This window comes from Hyperoodon ampullatus (genome assembly GCF_949752795.1).
Source record: "Hyperoodon ampullatus genome assembly, chromosome: X".
Classification (NCBI taxonomy): domain Eukaryota; kingdom Metazoa; phylum Chordata; class Mammalia; order Artiodactyla; family Ziphiidae; genus Hyperoodon; species Hyperoodon ampullatus.
In genome coordinates, this window is record NC_136913.1 from 61,076,120 (window position 1) to 61,081,439 (window position 5,320).

The 5,320-nt window shown below is 53.9% G+C and overlaps 1 pseudogene across 1 annotated transcript; it reads right to left on the reverse strand.

The window, feature by feature from the left end:
- Positions 1 to 266: 266 nt before the first annotated feature.
- On the reverse strand, positions 267 to 1,631 carry LOC307069710 (uncharacterized protein CXorf49 homolog; annotated as a pseudogene). The gene is made up of 2 exons: positions 413 to 1,631; positions 267 to 314 (listed from the first exon to the last, which is right to left on the reverse strand). The product of its transcript is annotated as an uncharacterized protein CXorf49 homolog (transcript).
- Between the last annotated feature and the right edge of the window lie 3,689 nt (positions 1,632 to 5,320).

Genomic DNA, 5,320 nt, shown 5'->3' on the forward strand with positions numbered 1-5,320 from the left:
GTGGGGCACTGAGTAAGCCCAGGGCCCCTGCAAGGAACATCTGGGGAACACCTAGCAAATAGGATTCAGGAAGCTGGTGAGTCTAAATACTGAGGCTTTTTGGGGAAGCTTTTAAGGGATCCCCCGACCCAATTCAGCTACCAGCCCTCCCTTCCATCCCAGCCCCAGTCTCTCAGAGGACGCTGGAAACAGGCCAAGGGTGGAGAACCAGGCCCAGCACACCCGAAGTGCTACCTTACTGTTTGTCCCTAGTAAAAGGAGCCCGATCAGGCATCATAATGACCCAGTGACCGAGGGGCACCCAATGACGACCCCTGAGGGGTGGACAGAGGCAGCATGGGTGAAGACGTGTGCTCTGGGTGCGGTGGGGGCGGGGAAGAGTGGGGAGAGAGGAGGAGCCTGGCCTACTCACTTGGCCCTTTGGGGCTGGGTCTCTATTTGGGTCCTTATCTTCTCCCGCCACAGCCTCAGACTCCCTTGTCCACGTGACCACGGATTTCTTCCCAGCGCTGGTGTGCTTGGCCTGTTTGGTTCCGGAAGGGACCAAGGTATACCTCTTGGATCTCCCAAGCAGCGGAATACCAGAGACTGGGGGGAAGGTGGCCGGTTCCAGCGGAGGTGCCCAGATTCGCTGCCCCCAGGAAGGGAAGTTTTTCCCCAGGGCAAGTGTGGAGGCTCCCCCGAGGGATTTCTTCTCCAGGGTCCCCTTCTTCCTAGGAGTGACCTGCGGCAGGCCACCTGCCGTAGCAGCAGCAGCAGCAGCTCCCGGGTAGCTGGGCTTGCTGCCCCCGTTCCCCCAGAGCACGCTCTGCATTTTCTTAGGGGAAGAGATGCCCTGCCCTCCCACGCCCTGCCTTTCCACAACCGAAGAGAGTCGAGCCTGTCACATGAAGGAAATTCTCCCTGACTTGGAAATTCGAGTGTCTGGGAGTGTCCCCGGGATCCTCGGGTCTGCTGGGCTCGGCCTGGCCTCCTCCTCCGGGGTAAGTACTCACCGGCATCAGCTCTGTCTCACTGAACTCATCTGAGGACTCGGAGTCGGATAGCTGCCGGGCCAGGCCTTCCTCGGAGAAGCGCTGGTGATCCACAGCCACGTTCAACCTACGCTTAGTGGCTCTCTTAGGATTCCCCCAGGCCCGGCCCGCTTCGGGCCCACCGAGGTGGAGAGGGCCGGCCAGAGCCGGCGGCGCTTCCCCACAGCTCTGGGCGGTCGCTCCTGGACCGCCGGGACCCGCCTCGAGGCCGGCGGACACTTCGAAGGAGGCGCAGGGCTCCGCTAACGGGTATGTGCAGAAGCCCAGCACGTCCCAGTCGTACAGCTGCTGCGTGGTGCCCGCCGCAGACTCCTCGGCCAGGTCCAGGAGGTCCCTCGTGTCGTCAGCCGGGGAGCCAGGTCGGCCTTCGCGGCCACACAGCACCGGCCCTCCCGCTTCCAGCATCTCCCGCTCTGACTGGAAGCCCTTGGGATCCGGGCAGCCGCTCCCACCCCCGCCGCTCGGCGGCTTCCTGGGCTCGGGGCCGCGGTCGGGTCCCCGCGGAACTGCGCGGCCGGCCGGGTGGACGCCGGCCCGCTCCTCGCCCTCTGGGCCGAAACCCGTTCCCCACACAGACACCTCATCTGGGGAGCTCATGTCGCGACCCGGGCGGCCGCGGAACCGGGGCGACTGTTGATGGCCCGAGTCGCGGTCGCGGTCACGGCGGACGAGGCGGGCGGCGCTCAGAGGGCAGCGCCAACCACCTCAGGCGCCGCACGAGCTCGCCTCAAACGAAACGACGCGCCACTTTCAGCGCACCTCCCACGCCCGCGCCGCGGCCTCCTCATTGGTCCGGCCCCCGCCAACCAGCGGGCGCCTTGTTCGCCTGTCCCCTCGAGGCCTAACCAATGAGGTCGGGGGCCTCTTCTTTGCCCTCAAGCCCGTGGGCGGTCCGAGCAGTTGGCTGGTGAAGGGGATGGTGGGAGTGCCTCCCTCTGTCAAGACTCTCGGCCCGCCTCCCCTTTCCAGTTAGAGTCACAGCTCTGAGCCTCCGTTTCCCATCTATACAGGGGGTCGGGGAGTGAGGGCGCCGGGCTCCAGGGGTGGTGAGGATGAAATGTCAAGATGGAGGCACTGGACGCCTAGCACGCGCCGAAAGCATTTGCCAGCCTCCCTTCCACCGCAAGCCTTACGACCCAACAGGAGAATGGGCATGGGAGTCCCGCAGTCAGTGATCAGGGGTCGGCCAGAGAGCAAAGAGATCGTATTTTCGTTCTGTACGGTCTCTGTCTCAACTGCTCCATGAAATGTGGCTCAGCAAACGTCATTGGCAGGCGGGTTTGGCGGACAGACTGGGGTTGGCGGACAGATTGGGGTTGGCCTCGCTCCATCAGCCCTTCCCCCTCTCTGAGGCAAATTCAAAGAAGAGGAAATTGCAGTGGCCAGTTACACCCCAAAAGATGCTCGCCACCGCTGATCCTGGAGATGTGAACTAAAACCACGAATCGGGTTTCACATACTAGGTTGACAACCTTCAAAGAGCTTAACCATTCCGAGGGTGGGAGAGGTGAGGAGCAAACCCCTGTGGCGGTGGTGCAAGAGACCCATTTGGGAGGTAATTTGGCAGAATCCATTGAAAGCAACTTAGTGCCAGCACGGACTCTGTGCCTGGCACTCTTCTAAGCGCTGGGCATAAATAGTAATGCATCAGCGTGACACTCCTAGAACTATAGTACCAACTATTACTGGCCTCTTACCGGTGAGCAAACAGGCACTGAGAGGTTCAGCCACTGGCCCAAGGTCATTCGGCTCGTGGGGATCAGCGGCAGGATTGAAACCAATCAATGTGACTCCAGAGTCCTTGCTTTGAGCCGAAGACCTTAAAAAGGAAGCAAAAAAAAAAAAATAGGTATTTCCTCTATGTTCCGGCAAGTCCGCTGCCTGGTACTTCTTCCGGAGACACGCTGGTACCTGTAGTGTACAGGAGCCCATGCACAAGGGTGTTGGTGATGGGAAAACCTGGGAACACTCCAAATTCCCATCAGTAAGGAAATGGATGAATGCAACGTGGCTTAGCATCCAGTAGCATAAAGCGTGGCAGTCCAACGGAATGCATCAGGCCATTCTCACAGCTTTCGAAAGCACCTGCCTGACTTCAAACTGCAAGTTGCAGAACGATGGCTTTGGATTCACATTTGTAAGTTAAATCACTTGCGTGCGTGGGCACACACACACACCAGTCAATCCTATGTAATATATGAGAATTCATTTAAGTATATGTACAAGTATGTTTTTAAAGTTTTGAAGGACGCACAACCAAGGCCTACCAGTTGTGATGGCGGTTGGTGTGGATAGCCAGGTGTCTCTCAATTTTTCTTGGAACTGTCAGTTCTCAGCTTCCCTGAGCTGAGCAGTACTGATGTCTGGGGGGTGGTGCCTCCCTTGGTTTCTATATGGCCCATGGGTGTTAGAATTTCCCTTGTCTGCCACCCAACTGCTACTCTGACACCCCTCCATTCCTCCCATACCTTCCTTCTGCTCCTTCCCGTTCATACTCCTCTGTCTTCAGTCACCTCTCTCTCCTGCATCCTGCTCTGGCTGACCTCCTGGAGAGTCCTGGCGTGTCTGAACCGCTGTTGCCTGTGGAACTCAAAGGCCCAGTTTTCTGGGCCTGCGTTTCTGCACCTGAGAAGCTGGCCATGCTGGAGAAGTTACAGAGCAGGGGAGACTGGGTGCACTGTAAATCTGCAATCCTCCTCCTCGAGCCTGCCCCCGATGGTGCCTGCCTGTTTGTGGATACCGCCCTCTTCCCCTTCTCCCAGTGACTTTTTAAGGCATGGTGTGCTATTTCAAATATGTTAAAATGGATAAGGAAGGATATAGCAAAATCTCCTGCATCCACCAGCATCCTATGAAACATTACCAGTGGATCCAGTGGAAGCCTCCATCTTCCCTCTCACCAGTTCCATTCCCTTCCTCCCTCCCCCATAGAGAGACTCCCGGAACTTCTCACCTTCTTCACTCTCTTCGTCCCTGTGGCTCTCCTACCTCCTCTTCCCATACATCCCATACGTCTCCAATGATGTCACTAATCTCTGCTTTACCCCGTTATGTTCACCAGGATCCAATACTGGTTTTGATGTACTCTCTTGGCCCGGGGTGGGAGCCAGTGGCAGAGGTTCCTCTTGGCTTTCCCCACCGTGATAGCTCTTACTCCACAGACCAATGACCCAATGTGTAGGTCATTGCTCCAACTGCCAAGTGTATCACTTAGAATTATCAGCTTGGGGACTGGAGAAATGACCACTATGTTTGTCCAGGGACCCAGTCAGCTCACCGTGAACTGATCTCTATCCCCAACTCCTTTTACTGCCAGAACCTCATAAGCCCCACTCTAATGGGGCCCCATCATGACACTTTGGGCTTCCGGGATCAATGTCAGCTCAGAAACTGTGTCCAGTAGTCCTAGATATGTCTGTGTCCGGTGCCAGTGTGCAGTCACCCAAGCATCTAAGAAAAGTGCTATGAACATTTGCATACAGATTTTTTGTGAATATGAGTTTTCATTTCTCTTGGGTAAATATCTAGGAGTTAACTTGCTGGATTGAATCGTTAGTGTATTTTTAACTGTTTCCAGAGAGTCTATACCATTTTTTGCATTCTCACCAACAATGCAGGAGAGTTCTAGCTGTTCCTCAGTCTGTCTAACACTTGGTATTGTCTGTATTTTGTTTTTATTTCAGCCATGTTTATAGCTATGTTGTCGTATTTCATTCTGGCTTTAGTTATTTCCCTAATGACTAATGAGGTGAAACATCTTCTCAGTAGCTTACTGACCATCCAGTAAGCACAATGTCAGTTCGATTTTTTTTTTTTGCTCATTGTTTATTGTGTTGTTTGATTTCTCATTACTGAATATCGAATGTTGTTTATCTCTTTCGGATACAAGTTTTTTATCATGTGTGCTTTGCAAATATTGTTTCCCAGTCTGTGGCTTATGCTTTCAAAAACAAAGAAACAGACAAAACCCAAATAACACAATTTAAAAATGGACAAAGGAATTGATTAGATATTTCTCCAAAGAAGACACATAAATGGCCTACAGGTATATGAAAAATGCTCAACATCACTAGTCAACAGGGAAATGCAATTCAAAACCACAATGAGTTATCACCTCACAACTGTTAACATGGCCAGTATTAAAAAAAACAACAACTCAAAATAGCAAGTGTTGGCAAGGTAGTGAAGAAAATGAATTCCTTGTGCATTGCTGGTGGGAGTGTAAAATTGTGCACCCGCCATGGAAAACAGTATGGAAGTTCCTAAAAAAATAAAAATAGAACTCC